Raw genomic sequence first — 23,556 nt, forward strand, 5'->3', positions numbered from 1 at the left:
AAAACAGAAACTCCCCCAAAGCAGAGTCCTTTGAACTAAGAATAGCGGGGGGAAATGTGTCATCGCCCCCCGGGGGGCTAAAAACTAAAAACAGCAACATTGCAAATCCTGGAGATTTCAGGGCGGCGCCGAGAACGAACAGAAACTCTCTCCTGAGACGCCTTCCAGCGATCCGGCAGCAGAGTGGGCGTCTCCGTCACCTGCTCTGTCATGCCGGGGGAACACGCAGACAACTGCAGCTGAGGGACAAGTTCGAGTTTTCTCGGGGCGAGCTGGAAGTGAACGAAGCGAGTATCGGAGAACAACTTAAGCCGAGGGTCGTTGCGGGTCCGAACCGGCCGGTTTCAATGCGGGTGAAACTCTTCTTCTGCCGTCATCGCCGTCGTCATTATCAGCAGCAGCAGCAGGAAGGGGGTGAGTGACGAGCTCCGAGACAGAGGGGTTTTACAGATTCGTGGTCGATTTCTGGAGCTGAGAAAAGTGGGGGGATAGCGGGTGAGAACTGAGGCGTTAAAGAGTGGCCCGCGGAAGGGGGTCAAACCGGCAGTTTGCTGATGTGCGAAACGCCGGCAGGAAAACACAACCCAACAAAACAGAAACGCCGAGTTGTATCGTGACGCACCTGTCACCTGTCCCCCAGCAGGTTACAACCTGTTGGACAGCGGTATCGCCGAGACCTGTTGGAAGCCGCAGAAGATGGCTCATCTCCACCCCGACACGAGCAAAAACCGAGCGATCAGCCGGGGATAACCCAATCCCAAATGAGATGCGTCAAGGTAATGAACAACACTCATAGAACTCACATTTTAAAATGACTGGCGTTATATAATAATATTAGTAATAACACTTTATCTCAAAGCGCTTTACAGAATAACAACTGCAACAATAATAGGCTTATTAGTAAATCTGTATACATAGTATGTACGAAACATGATTTTAATTGAGAGTTTAATAATAAAAAAATGCATTGTACATAGCGAATGTAAAAACTGCACAGCTGATACGGGAGTGTAGCTCGGCGGTGATCATTTCCTTCGGGACGAAGCATTTGTAGGACATTTTGGTTACACGACCTAGCAGAAAAAAAAGATGTCGGACGAAAGGGGCAACTAATTGTAACAGTCAACTAAAATTGCGAACGAACCACAACACCACGGATCCCGTGTTCTAATGAGAGAGAAAGGTGACATCAGAACCACACTTTCAGGTACTCATTAACGCAGGGGCTGTAGTCCTGCGATGGTGATGTCTGAGATCGACTATTGAGAGAAATATCCCAGGGAGGAAAGCGAGCCGAAGTCTAGGCACACATCACTCGCGCTATCGCCGCCAAATCCAGTTCTCACTCGTTAAAACCCCAATGATGAGCCCCCCCCCCCCCACCCAAATCGGACAGCACCGGAGCTCAGGCCCAGCTGAGCCGGGCCGATCCGAACTGAACCGAACCGGCCCACCTCACACGCCTGCAGGCCCCGGGACAGTAGCACAGCTCCGGTAATCCGGTCATTGTATCAATTCATTAGTTCACTTAATAAATCGGGCCAGAGGTTTTATTGCGAACGAACATCACCGCAGTCCTGATGACGGGTTTGTTTACGCCGGCAAAAAAACAACAAACAGCCGTCGGACACCAGGAGTGTCAATATTATCCCCAGTAGCTTGTAACCGCACTGACCCCCCTTCTCCTCACACACACCGACTCGGTAATTGACGGAGCTCTGTCGTACGGCTCAGAAAATGAGCTTCGGCGGGTCTCAGACGTCACGCAGCGGCGAGCGGAACCCGACCGGGAGAATAACGGCGCTGCCAGCCCCCGCCACCAGACGGCGCTCTCCCCGAAACCCACCCCTCAGTTAGTTAACAGTATTGATACCGCACAGCCGAGCTTCGCCATCTCAAATCAAGAGCTGCCGAAACTTGGCGTGGGAAGCGTCAGTTCACCAAATTACCCACAAGAGGGCGCCAGAGCTACATGTTTGAAGACCACAATCAGGCCAGATATCCATTAAGCACTTCGAATTGAGAAATAACGTCTTTGCAGTAAGACAATTTTCGTACTTACATTAAGTGTTTATTTATAAATTATAGAATAGACAGAGAAAAGTGACAATTAAAGGCACTTACAACACTACATATAACATGTTTACTACACAATTTAAGAGTACTGTGAAATTATTGTGCTCTAGAATACAAACTGCACTCAAACCACAAATAAATACATGCATGCATCCACCTAATAATAAACTTCCAGAAAAAGATTCCAAGTCCATGTTTTCATGATATCAGCATTTGTATTTTTTGTGCTCCAAGAATGCTTACAAATGAGGAATGTGGGCCGTTTGGCACTTCATACCAAATTCACCCAACAATCTCATTTTGAACCCAGATTCCAGTCCAGTTTTTGAAAAATCTTTGAATCTGTGGATAGAAGATCAAAGCAGGTCAATTTGTAGTACAAAATCAAGCTTATAAAGTCTGTCTATATTTTGAAAAACAGCTGCAGCTCTCAAAGCCACGCAGAGAGCTCTGCAAGACAGCAAAGCTGATCCTGCTCTGTAAAATACTGATCTACAGCACTGCCTTCAGACTGGACGGTTCAGTTCCTAGACACCAGAGGTTGTGTTTCCTTTCCACCGGCGATTCTTGGAGCCCAGGAGCCCAGAGATCAGAGCTAAGAAGAGCAGCAGGAAGGGAGGGATCAGCTGGAGGAAAAGAATTGGAGAATTCCCTCCAGCGTCGAGATCTGCAATAATAGAGAGATTGTATTAATCCATCCATTTTCAATCATCATCTAAAGGTCATGGGGAAGCCCCAGATCTCTCCATCTCACACTGTCCCTGCACGATGGACACACCTCTGATCTCTCCCTCTCACACTGCCCTGCACACTGGACACTCACACTCACACAATATTCAGAAACAAGTTTATTTTTCCATTACCACACATACCATTTTGACAAGAGCAGTGCACCTTTATAATGTTACAGAGAACTGAAATTGTCAGGAAACCTCTTACCTCCCACAGTGACTGTCACAGTGCTGATGGTGTTTCCCTGAAGGTCCCTCACTGTGTAGCTCCCCTGATCAGCTGGAGTGAGGGAGCGCAGTTTCAGAGAGCCGTCCCGCACCGACACTCTGTCTCTCTACTGGGGGACACAGCTGGCTGTGCTGTTCTGGATAGAACACACTGAGGTCGAGTCTCCAGCTCCTGCAGGGTGAAACCTCCAGTGAGCCGAGGGACAGACAGAGGGACAGACAGAGAGGCTCCAGGCTGCAGGGTGAGGACTTCTGAGTAAGCAGGGAAGAAAAAACAATCCAACTCAATCTTTCTGAAACAGGTGATGAGATTGAAAGATTTCTTTAGAATGACAAAAACAACTGGGTGGCACTGTGGCACAGTGTTTAGCATCGCTGCCTCACAGCACTAAGGCCCTGGGGCAAGTTCCTGGGGTGCTGTCTCTGTGGAGTTTGCATGTTCATGTGGGTTTCCTCCCACAGTCCAAAGACATGCTGGTGGGTTAACTGGCTTCTGGGAAAATTGGCCCTGGTGTGAGTGTCCTGTATGTGTCCTGTGTGATGGACCTGTCCAGGGTATGTGTGTCCTGTGTGTGTTCTGCCCAGGGTGAACCCTGCTTTATGCCCACTGATTGACAGAACAGGCTCCAGCTCCCAAAATAAAAACAGTTTATAAACAGATAAAACAGTTTCGTGTTAACCTTACAAACAAAATGTTGACATTCATGCTGAAGCAGGATCAATATTCACACTGCACATTTCCAGCTCTGCAATATCACTACCGAAACATACTGCAGAAGTCCGAGTGAGATCCCCAAGATCTGCTAACAAAGGCTATCTCAACATATGCGTTAGAGCATACAAAAGTGACTTGTACCAACGGCTGCAACAACACATGCCCGCTACATGTGTTAAAAGGGATAATAATAATAATGATGATGATAATAAAAATAATAATAATAAAAATAATTGCTTACACTTATATAGAGCTTTTCTGGACACTCCACTCAATGCGCTTTACAGGTAATGGGGAATCCCACTCCACCACCAATGTGCAGCCCCACCTGGATGATGCTCCAGTCCGCTCACCACACACCAGCTCTCAGTGGGGAGGAGAGCAGAGTGATGAAGCCAATTCATAGATGGGGATTATAAGGAGGCCATGATTGGTAAGGGCCAATGGGAAATTTGGCCAGGACGCCAGGGTTACACCCCTACATGGACATGTAACAAAATGCGATTTGACATGTTAAAAGTATGAAATATGACTTTTGTTTCTGGGCCTGTGTGCTGTATATAAGAACTCAGTACCCCTTGCATTGAGCGTGTCCGTTCTGCAGGACAGACCCAGCACATGTTGCTTTCCTTATTAATCTCAATAAACACTGAATCTGCACAAGACTGCGTCCTACTCCTCTGATGAAGAATTTTCCCACAGGACATGCTAATGACAAATGTAATGTTTTCCAGATTTTTCACTATCATTTCTTCAACAGCGTCTGTTAGGGATCTGTTCTATTATTGTGGGGCTGGAATTGGAGTCTCCCCCCGTCACACCTGTGAGGACTCTAGCAGCCAAGAGAGGGGAAAAGCGACCTGTCGCTGGAAGACGTGCAGGTAAACGTTCTTGGCACGATAACAAAGGTTGCCGGAGACTTGAAAGAAATGATGAGGGGCAATGCTCTGAGAGTTGAGACTTGAAAGAAATCTGCAGATTTTTTGGTTTAAAGAGGACGGCGATTTAAAAAAAGGAAGTAAAGGCTCTGAAGAGCAAGACAAGAAAATGAATGCTCTTAAACAAAGAGTCAGTGAAGCTGAAAGACCGACGCAGAAAGCTGTGCAGAGCAACAAAATGAAGACGTTGTTGCTAAAGTGCTGCCGGTCCAAGAGGAGGATTTCGTCTACTGACAGAGTCCAACGCATCAGGAGAGCCAACATGTGGACTTGCAAAGCCCAGAGCCATCATTATAGGATTCATCAGAAGGATGACGAGGGACATGCTGTGGCGAGCGGCCAGAGAGAACAAGTCTCTGAAGGCCAAAGACCTGAGGATTGCAGAGGATCTGTCTGCCGAGGACAGGCACACCAGGGACCAGCTGTGGGAAAGAGATCTGTGGCCAGTGACTGTCCAGCCCAAGAGATCTCCCTGTAGCGGTTATGAACACGGTTAATGCTGAACACGGTGGTGTTGTAATCACTTTTAAGGGTTTGAAACTCGCAGTTCAGTAGCTTTTTTTCCCCCCAAGAGTTTTTTTCTGTATTGTTTGTGTCTTTTTCCATTTTCTCTATTAACCCCAGAGGTATTAGGAATATAGTTAAAAGAAAGGCGATTTTTCCATTTTGAAAAAAGAAGAGAGCAGACTTTTATTTTTATTTTTTTTACAAGAAACGCCTTGTCACCAAAAGATCAGCCTGATTTTCAGTTTTGGAAAAGTCAATGGGGGGGATGACATTTGGATTTCTAGTGGTACTAATCATTCAGCGGGCGTTGCCATCTTAAAGGGGCACTTTAAAGGGAAAATTCTTTATTATAAGATAGTATGGATGCAGTCCGATGGCAAATCAGTTCAACGGCCGGGCTACAGGAATATGTCCAGGATTACACCATGTGTTGTGAACAAGCACCGCGAGACCCCCCTCCTTTCCTCTCGGTGGCATTTCTGTCTGCCTTCGAGTCCAGAATACAGTATGTTCCTGCAGCCACATCTCAGTCAAACACACGATACTGCATTCCCTATACTCCCTCCGCCTCCTCACCAGTGCTCCCAGCGCGTCCATCTTATAAGATAAGATCACTTTATTAGCCCTATACAATTTCTTGCATTAGGGATTCATCTTTTCACAGACCCCAGCTTGCTCTCCATGAGACACACAGACAGGGAGAGAGAAGCTGGGGGTCAGAGCGCAGGGTCAGCTATTTATACAGTGTCCCTGGAGCAGCTGGGGTTCAGGGCCTTGCTCAGGGGCCCAAAGGAGTAGGATTCCTCTGCCAGCCACGGGATTTGAACCAGCAACCCTCTAGCCGCAGATCCTGAGCCACAGAGCCACCGCACCGCCCTATTATTCGCTAAGGACCTCACGTTTCCCATAATGATCGAAGGAAGATAGGACTTAAATCTCCTTCTCTTCGCGTCGCACCGGGCCCTGCAGCCTCGGCGTTTCCTCCGGGACTGATGGCTTCTCCCTGGTTAGTAGAGCCGGACTGTGTTGGGGATGAGCCTTGACCCCATGGAGGTGGTGGCTGAGAGGAGAATGCTGACCAAGCTCACAGCCATTATGAACAACACCTCTCATCCGCTTCATGGGACTGTTACTGGGCAGCGGAGCACATTTACCAATAGACTGCTCCAGCAACGGTGTTCAAGGGAACGTTTCCGCAGGTCTTTCCTCCCGGCGGCTGTCAGGTTGTATAACGCTGCCTTAGGCTAGGACTGTTAGCCCTTCATTTGCTCCTCTATGGACAGCATGTTTACTCCATTGTACTTTTTGGACAATCAGTCTGTGTAAACCTATGCACATTTCGCACATATTTTATTGTTTTTTACAGTGACTATGATCAGCACATTTTCCACACACCTATGTATTTATTTATTTTTAATTATTTTGTTTGTCTTTTGTTTTATAACTATTCTGATGTCTGTTTTGCTTGTCTTGGGCTGGACTGCTGTAACACATCAATTTCCCTACGGGATTAATAAAGTATTATCTATCTATCTGTTCCTGCAGCCACATCTCAGTTAAACACACGATACTGCATGGTCTACACTCCCTCCGCTTCCTCACCAGTGCTCCCAGCGCGTCACGTGTGTAAACACTTACTCTGCAGCTATCTGCATTACAACCGGAAGCAAACAGTGGTCCGAGTAACAGCCAAAAAGTAGTATCTCGACTCCCTAGTATCCATCTTGTTGTGTGATCGGAAATCGAGCCGCCGGCAAAGAAAAGAAAGAAAAACACTAACACCAACCGAAAGAAAAGAAAAGACGACAAAAAAGAAACAGAGGTGCTGTAACAGGCAGGATGCCACCAGCACGCCTCCATCTCGAAAGAAATAAAAAAAAATACTCTTCGGATTATGGTCATCTTCCTTAGATAAAAGGACCGTTAACCTGCTGCTTGTCACTTCATGTGAGCTGCTTGCAACAATCGTTGTCCGTCTTGTTAATAAAACCATTTTACCATCTTGTGCGTTTTGGGCTGAATAGTAACACACCACACACACACCCAGTGATCATAAAATCGGCGATCGGCCTCACAAAACGTTGATCGGTCCCTCTCTATAATGCTCCGAGCTCTTACATCTATTATTAAGTAACCTTATTTTTTAACTTTAATTTTGTGACTTGATCACATAATTTACTTCATTACGTCTGGCGGTTAAATGTTTGTTTTTTTTCCTCTTGTACCCGTTTCTGATCCTCTGGTTGTATTTGTAAATTATTTATAATTTAATAGTTTAATATTAAAAAAGGATACAAGCGCCACCTTACAAGTAAACGTTGCTCTGTTCGTCATAAAATCATGCCGTCGACCTGGACTCCCGTGTTATGCGCAAGAACAACGGAAGAGATATCTCGGAAGCCACTGCAGCGTTCACCCCTCTTTTTGCAACATTTCGGAGTGCAAGTGTCTGGGGCCTACGCACCCTGACCAAATCCAAGAAAAGGAAAGGTGACCTACCTGCCCCGAGGGGACGGAGTTTCTCCAATGTTAAAACATCACAAGATGTGTAAAGGCCGTTATGAAGGGCCGTCCACAATTGGGAGAGCCCCAGAAGCACTCGGACGAGTGAGAGACACCCCGGAAGGCTGGTTTGTGCAGCTCCCGAACTCTTTGCATCTCTGCGGCTTGGCATCTGTTCCTGAGCCCCGTCGATCGTTTCCCTTTCTTCATATTCTCTTTTTTTCCCCTCACTCCGCTGTGAAGCAGTTCCTTCTTCGGTGTTTTCTAGAAACCCAGTGAGGAGTCGGGGAACCTCCCCCGTCTCAACCAGGAATGGCGCACGTCTCCACTGCGCAGGCGCCGCAGCCCCACTACATGCCAACAGGGCGTGACCGCTCTTCTATTTTTACAATACGTTTCTATACGCTAGAGCAGAGGTTCCCAACCTATTACAGCCATAAAAACTTACGCGGCCCACACAAGGACCAGCCCATCCTCACCGTTTTGAAACGGGCTAGCTCTATACCTCAGCAGTAGCCTAATCGACACCAGTAATCAGAGAAAATACGCATATACAAGCTACAAACATGGCTTTACAAAGACCGTTTATTGATTACAGAAGGAGTCCAGTCAGCACCTCACAAATAAATAACATAAAAAAATTTAAAAACTAAGGCACCAGTACAGCTCTTTTTTGATGAAATCTCATAATGGTATGATGAAACGTTAGCCTTGTCAAAAACAAAACAACATTTTTTCTAGAAGTGCGGGGTAGCCGGTTTGTGCCAATGAACATATGAAGACGTTGAGAGAAAAATATGCACCATAACTATCAGAACAATTACTCAAGAGCGCCTTCTTTCTGGCTAGCTTAGTGAGGGGGCTGGTGCTCTTTGACAGATACCAAATGGTGGAAGTCGGGCGGCAGAGAGAAAAGCTGCAAGCAGAGGTCTGGCTCAACATTAAGCTTACTCCTGTATTCGGTCTTTAGTGCCACCCCCGCAGAAACTCCAGTTTCACAAAGATATGTTGTCAGAAACGGCATCAAAAATTTCACTGCTTTGTCTGAAAGACCAGGATACTCCGAAGTAACATGAAGCCAAAACTTGGTTAAGAATTTCTGTGAAAAAATCCATTTTAAAGCACTGTCAAAGATATACTGTTTTCCTTTGTGCTCAGACTTGCGAGGGGCACTTCGCATAAATTCACAAAAGGATTTTCAATCCAGCTGAACCGAACATCTAGAGCCGGGAAGTAGTCGCGCAGTTGGGTCCTCAAACTTTGTAGGTGCTCTGTAATTAACTCTGTGGCAGAGGCTGGTAGCTGCATTTGTTCTTTTGTAAGAAATTCTGACACATTTTCACATGAGTCATAGTTTGACCGATCGACACGTTTGGCCCGCATTTCCAGTTTCTTTATTGTGGCTTCTATTTAACTTCGGACGTGAAGACCAAGGATGAGTCCATTTAAGTGACTGAAAATCTCCGCAAGATAAGCCAATTTAGCGAGCCGCTCGAAATCATTGAAACGATTTGAGAGCTCAAATTCTGAGTCGGATAAAAGAAATTCTTACTTCATCACGCAACTCAAAAAGCCAAGTAAGCACCTTGCCCCGAGAAAGCCATCGAACCTCGGTGTGCAAAAGAAGCTGAACATGATCACTTCCCATTTCTTCACATAGCACTCGAAGTAAGTGTGACTGTACAGGCCTGCTCTTTATGAAGTTGACTATTTTAACTGCCTCATCCAAAACACTCTTAAGATCTGCTGACATTATTTTGGCAGCCAACGCTTCTAGTGACTGGAGACAAAAAAAGGAGACAGAATTTTAAAATAGAAATAGACGCTTGACAGCCAGAAGAATCCCCAATTGTAAAAGCTAAAACATGATACTTTTTACGTACATATTTCCATCGTATGTCTCCCCTTTTGATTCTTTAAATTTCTAATAGAATTTAAATTAAAAAAAGGAATTCAACTTTAAAAGCATGAATAGAGGGGGCAGTATTAGACCATTGACCTCTGTGGAAAATACCATTTAGCAAATCTATCCCAAACAGTTTTGTATATCTGCAGTTAAGAAAGAAAGGTAACAAAGATTCCTTCTCATTATTACAAAATACAGATAAAACACAATTGGGCCACTAGCCAGATTTTGTTATCATACCAAGTCGGAAAAAATATGCTTTTATTTTGATACCCTCTATCCTTATGATTCCAAATACAATATGTATATGGTGAAAAGTTATGCTTATATATTAAATCCAAACACAATAGAACTTGTTTAAAAAAGTTAGATAATTTAAGAGGAATTCTATTAATGTCAAAGTGACATTTTAACACAAATTCCATATCACGTTTATATGAAAAAAACAATTTGGGAGGGAAATTCCATATACTCATTTTTTTTCTAGTACAATTTCTAATCTCCGTGAGCAGAGAGAGCGAGTTAAAGGTTACTCAATGTTCGTGTTGGGGCTTGTCTGGATTAATCCAATCACAATGCGGCGGAGGTATAGGGCTTCTCTGGATTTATCCAATCACAATGCGGTTTACAGACTGTAGCTAGTGCGCGTAGTTAGCTTCTTCAAACCTGCAGCGAGTTTTGCTTCTCTCTGTCGGGGACTGATCCACCGGCACCTCGCTGCTGTCAGGCGTGAGATACATCGTCTTTATCGTCTAAACGCGTTGCTATTTCACTCGTTCAGTCGCAAAGTTCCTGTTTCTGTCGTCACACAGGTGAGTATTATTGATCCGTCCCGGCGTCTTCACCGGAGGTTTGGGGGGGGATGAGACTGAACGTGATCAGATGGAATTGAACTGAAAAATAAAACATAGTGTCGATTACAATAATATATTTTACTTTTTAATTTAATGAAAACGAACTTTTACCAGTTTAATTTTTAAATACATCGTAGTTACGTTCGTGATTTTTTTCCCTCGACAACATGATAGAAACTAGCGTGGAAGTTGAGTGCATCTTGGAGGAGTCGGATGTCCGACCAAAAACTTCCTTTAGTTTGGGTTGTGGGCTTCAGACAGGATGAATAGTTACTTTTCTCCTTGCGGCTTCAGGCAGCCCGTGCACGGAGGTTTAAAACTGGTGAAAAGTAGCGCGGTGACATTTAAAGCAACAGAGCAGAAGTAATGAGTAAAACAGAGCTGGTGTTGAGCGCTGGAGACCTGCAGCCGGGCAGGGAGGTGAGGCAGAGCGACACCTGTAGTTCTGTAGTTTATACTGACACGGAAAATGGACCAGTGTCAATGACAGAGTGTAGATATTTTACCAACCAGTCTCCGTACTTTGACAAATACGACGGTCTCTGTTTTAGACTCCAGTTTGTGGCGTCTGAATTCAACATTCTGCTGTTAAAATACGATAAACTCGTTGCATTCTTAGGGAGAGATGAGAATTCGTTAAAGGCGTCGCTCCTGGAAATCTCACAACATGGTGGTCACAGAACGGTTTTACATCACGACGTGTTTGATAAAATAAGCTTTAAGAATGAAATAATGCATAGATTCCTTCATAACCGAATCTCCAGGTGTGTTGCAGCAGAGCACAGATTTACAGAGAATTCAGATGGGATGGCTGTGTGGTCAGGCTCCGAGTGGGGATCTCTTATTTTCTGAGAAATCAAGAATATGCATTTGGAGGGTCTCCAGGGGGTTTCTTGGGATGGCACAGGACCTGAGTACTGCGTCTGGTAGCGGGGGACACCTGTGTTACACCTAGATTACCAGGCTACATTAAAGAGCAACTGCAGTCCCAGGTTCTCAGACAGGTTATTAAATCTCTGACAAAATAAATTAATTGTAGGTATAGAAACATTGTACAAATTTCAAAATACGGCACAGAATCGTGAACTTTGTGAAAGTACTGTAGGTCGCTATGTTGTGGCAAACCCCTGGTCTCGCCGTAGGCACGACTGAGAATCCCAACAAATTGTGATGTGGCCCTTCCTGCTCACTAGTCCCTGTGATGACAGATGTACTGATGTACGAGCGAATACGTCCAGGTTGTGCAGCAGACGTTTAACACAGAATTGTTCCATCATGATCTGCAGGCTGAGTTAAGAATTAAACATATTGGTGGGCAAATCCATTTGGAAGTCAAGAGCAGGATTTCTACTGGATTAAAAGAGACAGATCCACAAGCCTGAGTGGACAGTGTCACAGGGCCACTTCACCTCACTGGCAGTTGTATTTCCCTCGATTCATTCTGAATCACAGAACACTGCGGAGATTCAGTGTAAGTCAGGAAATTAGAGGTTTTATATGTTCCTGTTTTACATCAGCAAACAGTATCTTTCTAACCCTGATATATAAAAAAACACGGTAGTTCCCTCTTTAAGGTCCCTTGTCTCTTTCCCCAGGGTGAATCTTACGATGAGACTTCCTGTGTTGGTTTTCTTTCTTTTGCTTGCACTGACAGAGGGTGAGTATCAATTTCCATTCACAAATTTATATTTCCTGTTGATTTTCACTCTCAACAATTCACAAATCCCCTCTTGGCACACCTTACCTGTACTGAGCAGAGGAGCCCCAGATCACAGAATCTCACACTGGACACCTCTGATCTCTCCCTCACACTGTCCCTGCACGCTGACCAAACCTCCGATCTCTCCCTCTCACACTGTCCCTGCACGCTGACCAAACCTCCGATCTCTCCCTCTCACACTGTCCCTGCACGCTGGACACACCTCCGATCACTTCCTCTCACACTGTCCCTGCACGCTGGACACAACTCCGATCTCTCCCTCTCACACTGTCCCTGCATGCTGGATACACCTCTGATCTCTCCCTCTCACACTGTCCCTGCACTACTGGACATGCCTCTGATCTCTCCCTCTCACACTGTCCCTGCACGCTGCACACACCTCTGATCTCTCACTCAGACTGGGCACTCTTTATTTTCCATAATTTCTTACAAAATAAGAATTTACCAGACTTGAACCTGTGAAAATATACATTTAATATTTAATAAGGTTTGGGGATAAATTCAGAATAATTTGTGTGCGAGAGGTGTATTTTTCAGCAGTGTATCGGTTTTAATTTTTTTTTCTAAAAAATATTTATCCAGTTGGATTTGTGCCGCAGATAAAAATGTTTAGGGGATATCTGCATGTTTTAAAATCCTAAATGGTGTTGTGTAGAAGTTTATAGGATAGTCAATGAAATCACACATCTCATTTCTCATGATATTAAATAAATGACCATTAATATGACAATTATTAACTAAGAACTCCTTGAGAATCGGCTAATCAAACTTCACATTTGTTTTTGGTTGGTGAATATAAGTTTTTACAAAGATTTATTTAAAGTATTCTTATTCTTATTGAAATAAATGAAATAATGTTGTTGATTATTGCCAGATACACTGGAGGTGTGTTTGGGTTTGCCTTGATCTACACTGTTTCAGAGACTGAGCAGCAAAAACTGAAAATTGACACAAGTGCCTAGTCCAGCTTATCATAGATGCAACCGCTTCTGATATCCAGGGTTAGAAGAGATGGTAGTTCCCCAACACGGGGCAATATTATTGCACATACAGTACAATGAAATACACAGTATTAATATAGGAGGTGACATTGTTCACAAATTAACTATTGTGTTTAAACTGAATAACTTTCTCGTATAAATGAGTTAATTTTTTTTCTCTGTGGCGCCAATAAGCTTCCATAGGAAACAAGACCCTGAATGAATTAATCCTAGTTTCATTCAAGAATTTTTCCAGTCGGTTAGAAATGGAGGTGAACAGTGTACCAGTTTCCCCTGATCTGTCTGATCACACTCTTTTAAACTGGAGTAAAAATGTGTTGTCTCACATATGTGTCTCACTGTGTAAGCTTTGCCTGGAGTCTCTGGTGTTTAGCATGATCACACCCTTTTAAATTGGAGTCAAAAGACATAGTTTCTTGTGAATAGTGTACAGGAGTGTCTCGCTGTGTTTCATATGATCACACTCTTTCAAACTGGATTGAAGGGCCTTTGTCTCTCGTTGATGTTGCTCCCTCCTGATTGTCTCCCAGCATCGTCTGCAAATGCGGACGTGTCGGTGAGAGTCGGCGACGAGGTCACTCTCCATTGTGATGGGACCCCTGCATCCGGAATCCCCCCAGAGCAGCTCCTTTTCATCTGGAAAGCGGATGGGCGCTATGGCAGAGCACAACCTCAGTAAATTACATTCAATTGAACTAATTTTTATTTATTAAATGTAAAAAAATATATCTCAGGGCAGATTTCTATCGAAACACAATATGATCGTTTACATTATATTTTTGGAAGAATGGGACTCTTCATAAGCAGCTAGAGATGGTTTTTTTTTGTCCTTCAGAGATCCTGGCAGGCATGAGCCTACCAACAATGAAGCTCTGAGTAAATGAACACAAGATTGGACTGGAATCGGGGTTAAAAATAAGACTCTTGGATCAAGTAGCTACAAACTGCCAAGCGGCCCATATTCCTGATCTAATTTGTATCCATTCTTGTAGCACAAAGAAGAATTGTCCATAAGGATCGCGAAAATATCCGGACCTCCGATGTTTTTATGGAACTTTATTAGTCAAATGTGCACAATTTGTACTTGAGAGTAAATAATTTCACTCTTGAAAGTGTCTCATGCTGTATATGCCTTTATCCTGACTTTTTCCATTCCCGACTGTTATTTTTTAATGAATGTGTGTTTTGAAAAAAGTTGTATCTTTCTGGGCTGCACATATAAAAACGTCTTTGCGATAGAAAATGCAGTAATTGGGAAAACTAGTCTGCTTTTACACCTGTGGCGCGCTCTTGTGGTTTAATGCGTAAGGTTTCCTAGACTGAGCTTGATCTTATTTATTTCGCAAAGAGCGGCTGTGTATTAACACTGTAAACAGTGACTCAGGGCAGAATTCCGGGATAGTGTCATTGCAGTTATTCTCCTAAACCCGCTCGTTCACCTGAGTCAGTCCCACAAGCCGCTTCGTGACGTCAGTCCGGTCTGAAACCCGCAGAAGCTCATTATCTGAGCCGTCACGGCCGTAAGAGGACCCAGTTCGGCACAGGCTGTCTGGAGAGACCGGTTCCGTCTGGGTCTCGGCGGTACCAGTCAGTCGTCACTGGACTGGTAATGGGTTTTGCATGATTCTCTGGGCTCCTCATTACTTTTTTAACGCCTGATAACTAGGTCTCGATCTAGAATGTTTTTTTTTTATTATTAAATCTGGCGCGTCGAGGTTGGACAGCAAATTATCTGCATGTGAACATTTGTAGGAGCAGAGCTCAACTCCTCTCTGGCTGCCGGAGAACTGACGTCACAAGAGCAGCGCTCTGAGGGGGGTGTGGCTGCGGGGGGCTGACCGACTCTCCTATTGGTCCATTTCTTTTATTTAAATAGGGGCGGTTACCCGTCCTGTGTGGGTGAAGTGACTGAGCCGTCCAATAGGAACAGCGGGTATAATTAGCCACGCGAGTTCGTCCAATCAAAACGCTGCGTTCGCGAAACCGAGACCCTCCTCCTCTGCCGCGGGTCAGTGGCCTCTCTCCGGTCAGGTGTCGCAGGACGCCAGTCGCCGGTAGCAAGCGGCGCCTGGCCGCGCGGAGAAAACTTTCGGCAACAGAAGACACGAGGGTTGTGACCGCAGGAGAGATTTAGGATGAAAACGATAAAGAGGAGTGGGGCGGTGTGAGTCGCACCGAGCTCAAGCAAGACGGCGCTGGAGATGGGTCTGTCGTTGTCAAGGCGAACACACACGTCGATTTGAGTTATTCTGTCGTCGATGGCTTACAGATCCATCAAGGATTCCTTTATTAATGTTAGAATTACACCCCCCGATATTCAGCCACATAACCGCCGCAGAATAAAAGAAGAGATATGAGAGAGATATTTAATACAAGTGACTGCTGACAGTTGGATGGGAGACCCAGAAGACACTGGGGCTCATTGGGAAGAGCTCTTGACTTGTAGCCCGGGAGCTGTGGGTTCCAGTCCTTGGTGATAGAGGAGGTTTATTTTCCATTCTTACTTGACATTCACACATGAGTCAATAAAGGTCGGGTGCTTTATTTGCTGTCCTATAGAGTAGTGCATAGGGAGGGATCTACACTCTTAGCTGATGCATCAGGGGTTCAAACGCTGGGAGTTATGTGAGCTTTGCTTTCAAGCTCAGGTGTACTAACACGTTGATCAATAAAGCGATAGGTGATCAGGGTGCATGGCCCTATAGAGTAATGCCTAAGGTTCTGGACCTATGGCTGGATTGTTCTGGGTTCGAATCATGGGTGGATTTTGGTTTATGTTTAATGTGTCCTGACATGAACACACTGATAAATAAAAAGAGGGGACTGGGATGCACGTGGCCCTATAGAGTTGTGGATAAAACTCCATGCTGCTAGCTAAAAGGTTGGAGGTTTGAATACCACGTCTTCCTTTTCACTTCAATTCTCTCAGACATCAACAGACTGATAAATAAAGAGATTGGGAGTATTGGCTGTGCAGCCCTTTAAGATAGTGGTTACAGCCCCAAGCTCAGGGAAGGGTGGTTGTGGGTTCAAATCCTGTCTGTGACTCCTGCTTTAGTTCCATTTTAATTCTTACTTAAATGTCTTGTGGCTGTGTGACTCTATAGAAGAGAGGGCTTAGTCTCTAGGCTCATTACTTGTGGGTTTGAATCCTGTGGGGGCCTTAATGATTATTTCCAATTCCATTCAAGCTTAGAGGAACACATTGAAAAGTGAAGCAAGTGGGTTGATGGTTGTCTGCCCCTGTGGTGTGGTGGTGAAGAGTGTGAGGCTGCTTTCAAGGGTTTGGGTTCAAGTCCTGCTTTGCACCCCTGGTTTCCTTTTCAGTTATATTCTCACAGACAGGGACACATTGATAAGGAAAGAGATTGGGGATGAGGCAGCGTGGCCCTATAGAGGGTTGGTAAAGGCTATAGGTCTGTAACTCTAGGAGTGTGGGTTCAAATCCTGCCTCAGACCAGGTGTTTCATTTCAATTACAGTCTTTATAAGAATAACACACTGATAAGGAAAGAGAGTGGGTCTATGTCTGGGTACCTTTGTAGAGTAGAGGATAAGACTGGACTTGTGGCTGACTGGTTGTGGGTTCAAACCCTCTGTTAGACCTGTGGTCTGTTTTCAGTTTAATTCTTCCTGAAATATCAACACACTGATAAGTGTGAAGAGAGTGGCGCTGTGAGTGTGTTCCTCCATAGTGTGAAAGTTGAGGCTATGGGCTCACAGTCTGGTGGTTGTGGGTTCCAATCCTGCTGAAACAGGTCTGCTTGTAGTTTAGTCCTTCTTGACAGAAAGGTGTTGATAAGTCAGGGGAACTATAAGGGTGGGTGGGGGGATCAATAGAAGAGAGGGTAAGAGACTGTTCTCCCAGGTTCAAGACCAGGCTGGGTGCTGAGCTCAGGAGTGAGCAGTGACAGGTAACTGTGTAAGGAGGAGAGAGTGAGCAGGTACCAGGGACAGAGCAGAGTAACTGATGAGCCCAGGGTGAGGGGCTCTGGGGTTCACCTACTGAAAATTTTGATAGTTTTTGAAAATTTTCAGTAAAAGGTAAACCCCAGAGCCCCTCACCCTGGGCTCATCTAGTTACTCTGCTCTGTCCCTGGTACCTGCTCACTCTCTCCACCTTACAACCAGTCAGCCACAAGCCCAGACTCTTAACCTCTGGGCCTAAAAGCTCAACCCCTATCTGTTTACTTAGCAATGTGTTACTGTTGCTAAGAATTATACTGACAAACAACATGCAATCACAGCCAGGTTTTGAGCCCACACCCACGCAACCACAAGCCCAGAGTCCTAGCCTCTACTCTACAAAGACATACACTCACAGACCCATTCTCTTTACTTATCGGCGTGTTACTCTTATTAAGAGTGTAATTGAAAAGAAACCCCTGGTCCTGAGGCAGGATTTGAACCCACACTCCCAGAGTTACAAGCCCACAGCCTTTACTAACTAAAGGGCCAAACCAGGTCATCTCCAATATCTTTCCTTATCAATGTGCCCCTCTCTGGGAGACTGTAACTGAAAATGACACTTGGAGGTGTATTTGAACCCACAACCTGCCAAACATGAGTGCGAAGCCTTCACCCCTACTCTACAGAAATTGAAAGTCAAAAATTGAAAAGAAAGCTCCCTTTCTAACCAGGATTTGAGCCCACACCTTAACACCTATGAGCACAGAGCATTAAACTCCAAACCACAGCACCATGTTCCCCTGACCTCAGTGTCATTATTTATGAAGGTTCTGATATTTAAGTAAGAATAAAAATGAAGATCAGGGCTTAAATTGGATTTGAACCCACAGCCACCTACTTCTGAGTTTAGGGATGTAACCACTCTGCTACAAGCCTGCCCACATACAAGAGATCAATCTCTTTATTTATCAATGTGTTGATGTCGTTAAGAATGAACTTGAAAACAGACAGGCTGCAGCATGCAAGACCAGAACCCCACATCTTAACCTCTCCTCTACAGAGCCACCTTGACACAGACCCCCCTTTTGTTTATGTATGAACATGTCTTAACCCCCAACCCTATAGGCCCATATCACCACAGCACTAAACTCTTTACTTATCAATGTGTTACTATTAGTAAGAATTTGCTTGAAATGAAATCACAGGTCTCAGGTAGGATTTGAGGCTGCAACCACACATCTAGGAGACACACAGTCTAAATCTATACTCTATAAAGGCACACACACAGAAAGCCTAATCTTTTTATTTTTAATATCAGCAGGACCTGCAGACACAGGCAGGACATGAACCCTCCACCAGCTAATTCTTCCAGAACCAGAATCTTCTGATGATGCGTCTATCGGCTTGACTCCTACTCCACAGGATCACACATGCACACACACACTTACCATCTCCATCTATCTATCTATTGATGTGGAGATTTCAGTTAGCATTCAATTGAGGAAAAAAAAATAGATACTGCTATCACACCTCCAACTGATGAATCTAAGGTAGAGAGAGAGAGAGAGAGAGAGAGAGAGATCAGGCAGGAGCAGCTCAGTATATAGAGAAATGGAGGAGAAAGGTGATTAAACCAACCCATGTGGCCTCACACTTACTCAGCCCCTCAGTCCAGGGGGACAGCAGAGGACATCAGTGCCCTGCGAAGCTTCTGTCAGAGTCAGGGAGACCAACACACACAGGTGGGGCTGGACAACACAGGATGTTAAAGCTGCCCGTTCCCCATCCCCGCCACACTTTGTGTAAACAAGCGCCTTCCCTGTCCTGTCCTGACTGGAGGATCTTATCCAGCTGGGTCTTGACGGGCACCAGGCAATCCTCTTTAACACCCCGGCTGGGCAGCTTGTTCCCCACCCCCACCACCCTTTGTGTAAAGTAGCGCCACTCGTTCTCCTTTCCAAAACGCATACCCTCTGAGTGTCCACTCCTGCCCCCTGATCCCCGTTTCACTGCTGTTTCTGGAGAACGACTAGCGAATCTCCTTCATGGGGCAGTGTACACACACACACAAACCCGTTTCATGTACAAGACCAGATCTTAATATTCGTCTAATTTCCCCCCCACGTATTCCTCTGCTGCAGGCAGCGAAGACCGCAGCAACCTCGGTCATTCTATGACGGCAACATCCTGTTCACAGATGCCCCGGTACAGTGCAGAAGGTGTGTTCATACACAAGGGTACCTGCTGCAAAAAACAAAACCATGCAATGTTCCATTTGCACGCCGCCATAGTTCACACCTTGGTGAGAATGCCACATACGATTTTACTCAAAAAGATATCGCTGCTCTGGGACCACATAGGATACATTTCTGTGCTGAAAAGAAGGGATAAGTAACTGGATCTCTTTATTCTCAAACAGAGGAGAATGGGGGGAATGTGATACAAATTTTCCAAATCCTTAAAGGTCACTGGCCACGTCAGTCCAGCTGGCTTCTTCAGATTGAATACTGAATCATGGACCAGAGGGCACAAAGGAAGTGCATTTCAGACAGAGAGCAGGCGGTGCTACTTTGCACAAAGGGAGGTGGAGGTGGGGAACAAGCTGCCCAGCCCCGTGGTTGAAGCCGATACCCTGGCTTCTCTCCAGACACAGATGGATGAGACCCTCCAGTCAGGACAGGAGGCACATCTTTACACAGAGGGTGGTGGGGGTGTGGAACAAGCTGCCCAGCCCTGTGGCTGAACCCGATACCCTGGCTTAAGATGACTTCCTCCAGTCAGGACAGGAGGTGCTTCTTTACACAGAGGGTGGTGGGGGTGTGGAACAAGCTGCCCAGCCCTATGGTTGAAGCCCATACCCGGGCTTCTCTCAAGACACAGCTGGATGAGCCCCTGGAACCAATTAACCACTCACGACCCAACAAGACAGACAGGAGTGATTTGTTGTTTGAGGTTCAGTCCTATTGCATTTCCGCGTGATAAGCGTGAAAGCAGGGGCGGTTTTGTTTTGGTACACGTCCAAACTACCCATTTTCAGCCATAGATAAACACGTGTTCCTTTTTTCATATGACATCTTGCCACCGGCTCAAAAGTAACAAGACGTAACGATTCTCTGGGGGGGAACTGATTTTTTTTTTCCGACGTCAAAAAGTAAGAAACAGGAAGGAGGCCACAACAAGCGAGAACAATTACTGCAGACCCCCCGGAACGGCGCTTTAAAAACCGCAGAGTAGCATCCTGACTGCTTAGACCATGACAAAGCTCTTCTGCAGAGCGAAAGTCACCTACAGGCGGTAATTTTTTTTTGTTTTAAACAGAACTAAAGCCCTTCTCTCCTGCAGCCGAGCCTGTCGCGACATGGGGTGTTTCATTTCACATGGAAGGAGCGCGTAGAATCAATAGAAAATACAGGAATCTTAGTAGTAGCACGTTATTGTGTTAAAAATAATCCCCCCCTTTCCACCCAGCCCCAGAGCCCAGCGCAATAAACGGCTCGTGTTCAGATCCTTCTCTTTGGTTTTGCATTAAAAAAAGAAAGAAAACAGGTTCGCCGCCAGCCCTCTCTCTTACATGCTCTCGACTTCCAGTCAGCTCGCTGGTAAAGAAGAGGCATTTCCGGTGGTTGGGTGTGTGTGTGTGTCAGTCAGCCAGCAGGCATGGGGGGATATCATGCTGACCCACAGCTCTGTGGGTTTTTGCCAGGGCGGATTATAGTGTAGAGGGTCCGGTGTGCCGAGTTCTGTCCGAGGTTCGGGGGCGTTGGGAGGTAGTTCAGGTCGTCTCAGGAAAAACAAATATCGACTGCCGAAGCTGGGATTCTCCCTCATGCCTTTTAGGTTTGTCGTCCGCATTTTGCTGAAAAGACACAAACAGAAATAAAATGACTTATTTTTTTGGGTGTGGGGAGATTAAGACCTCCCTCTCGCTTCGAGTTAACGTCTCTTTAAGTCTATACACAGAAGCGGGACCAAGCCAAACCACAAGCCAAACCACAAGCAGTGTGCCATGCAGCACGTCTTTACACAAAGGGTGGTGGGGGTGGGGAACAGGCTGCTCAGCCCTATGGTTGAAGCCGAAACCCCGGCTTCTCTCCAGACACAGCTGGATGAGATCCTCCAGTCAGGACAGGAGGCACTTCTGTACAAAAAGGGGGGTGGGAGGGGGGAACAAGCCGCCCAGCCATGTTGTTAAAGCCGAAACCCTGGCTTCTCTCCAGACACAGCTGGGCGAGATCCTGACCTTAACAGGGCAGACACAAAATGAAAAAAACGTTGCCTACCCCCTCTGAGGAAGACGTAGAAGACGCAGACCGAGGAGAGGAGGGCAGACAGGATCAGCAGGCAGGGGAGCTGCAGGCCCGCCCTTCGCTCTGCACCGCTGCCTCTGAGCAAGAAAAACAGTAATATATGACCCAGCTTCATCTTCATTAGCCGTCACAATTCATCTTTTAAATAGCATCATTTTATTAACCCTTTACAATTTCTCACATTAGGAAATTATCTCTTTAACATACCCCAGCTAGCTCTCCATGAGACACAGACACACAGACAGGGAGAAAAGCTTGGGGTCAGAGCACAGGGTCAGCTATTGTACAGTGCCCCTGGAGCAGTTGGGGTTAAGGGTCTTGCTCAGGGGCCCAACAGAATAGGATTCCTCCACCGGCCATGGGATTTGAACCAGCAACCTTCCAGTCACAGGCGCAGATCCTTAGCCACAGAGACACCGCTCCGCCCAAATGAAATGTCTGTCCTCTTTTTTTTTTAAACGAGCACAAATCCGCATTGGATATCGAAAACCTTCGGTCACTCAAGGTAAAAAGATCAATGACACCAGCGTCTGCGGTACTAATAGGAAATAAAAAAAACATCGACTGTCGAGCGCAGGCATAGACGGTGGGCCTGTCTTCCCAATCAGAGACATTGACACCAGAGGGCCGCAGTGGAAACTTCAGAGAAGAGTGTTGAAAACCGCAAACTCGAGGCTCTCCTTTACACAAAGGGTGGTGGGGGTGTGGAACAAGCTGCTCACCCATTTTGTTAAAGCCAATACCCTGGCTTCTCTCCAGACACAGCTCGGTGAGCTCCTTCTAGTTAGGACAGGAGCCGCTTCTTTACACAGAGGGTTGTAGGAGCGTGGAGCCAACCTCAGCAGGCTCTCAGCACCCTCTCCACCACGCAACGCTGTCCCCCCTTTCGATAAATAAGAGCTTTTCTCACCCACGCAGACGAGCCTGGCTCTTCTCCCGATGTGAAACCGCCCCTTGTCTCTGTCGGCGCAGTAGTAGTGGCCCTGGTCTGCCGGGGTGACCCGCCCGGCGCCAGCGCGTACCACGGGTCCCACCTCTCGACGTAATGGAAGCCCTGGCTGCCGGGCCTCCTGCTGGCCGACACGGCCAGGGCCAGCGCGTCGCACCGCTGGACGAACCACAGCGTCTCGTAGCGTGGCTCCAGGTCACAGGGCAGGGCGGCGGCGGCGGCAGCGGCCCCGCCCGTGCAGGGGACCCGTGTGGGCGCCGCGGGCCCCCCGTCTCCGCTGACTCTGGCCTCTCGGAACACGTCGCCTACAGCCGGGAGATGGGAGGAAGAGCTGAGGTCATGATTTTGGCGAAATAACTTCCTCCACAAGAGTCAAGGGTCCCAGCACTGCTCCCTCTTTTCATGCTTTTTAGGTAGGATTCCTTTATTTAAAAAAAAATCGACCCTGTTAGAAATGTAAAGGATCAAAAGGCAGGGCCTACAATGGAAGATAGGTGAAAAAAACTGATTTTCAGCTTTTATCGTTGCGAACTGTCTCCTTTTTTTTGTATTTCTGGTGTTAAAATAAAAACTTTTTTTAAAGAGTCGCAAAAGGAGTTTTTTTAAAAAAAACTTTATTAAACTTTTACTGGATATCACCTAACATGAACCTATGAAGCATTCAACTAAATCCAGTGTTAACACCGGTGTCCTGGCCAAATTTTCCCCCTGTCTTTACCCATTATGGCCTCCTAATAACCCCCGTCTCTGAACTGGCTCCATCACTCTGCTCTCCTGAGAGCTGCTGTGTGGGGAGAGGACTGGAGCATCATCCAGGTGGGGCTGCACACTGGTGGGGGTGGAGGGGATCCCCATGACCTGTGAAGAGCTCTGAGTGGAGTGTTCAGAAAATCGCTACAGATGTGTAAGGATTATTGATTATTGACTATTCTTGTTGTTATTTCAATACAAAACAAAACAGAAAAAGTATGTCGAAAAGTATAAGCGCACACACAAAACAACAACACGCAACACAATACGCCACCAGAGGTTGTTATTATTATAACAAATCCGAAAACCATAAGTTACAATGCTCTTTTTCGTTTGCCTAATGTTTATTTTTTAATGGGGTTGAAATAATATTGCATTTCCACCTCATCCACATGAAAGGACGGAGTAGCGGTGCACTATTTCGTTGTGTGAACGCGACATGTATCCACACGGGAGAAACAAAT

General features: G+C 46.0%; 2 long non-coding RNA genes across 2 annotated transcripts; one reads left to right on the plus strand and one right to left on the minus strand.

Moving 5' to 3' along the window:
* Nucleotides 1-2,049: 2,049 nt before the first annotated feature.
* Nucleotides 2,050-8,025, minus strand: LOC148825668 (uncharacterized). The gene is made up of 3 exons (XR_016091771.1): nucleotides 7,695-8,025; nucleotides 3,016-3,287; nucleotides 2,050-2,743 (listed from the first exon to the last, which is right to left on the minus strand). It is a non-coding gene; the product is annotated as an uncharacterized LOC148825668 (long non-coding RNA).
* Nucleotides 8,026-12,053: 4,028 nt separating this feature from the next.
* Nucleotides 12,054-14,131, plus strand: LOC148825669 (uncharacterized). The gene is made up of 3 exons (XR_016091778.1): nucleotides 12,054-12,114; nucleotides 13,709-13,853; nucleotides 14,014-14,131. It is a non-coding gene; the product is annotated as an uncharacterized LOC148825669 (long non-coding RNA).
* Nucleotides 14,132-23,556: the final 9,425 nt, after the last annotated feature.

Source organism: Atractosteus spatula, chromosome 10 (genome assembly GCF_055471065.1).
Source record: "Atractosteus spatula isolate fAtrSpa1 chromosome 10, fAtrSpa1.hap1, whole genome shotgun sequence".
In the NCBI taxonomy this organism is placed as follows: domain Eukaryota; kingdom Metazoa; phylum Chordata; class Actinopteri; order Semionotiformes; family Lepisosteidae; genus Atractosteus; species Atractosteus spatula.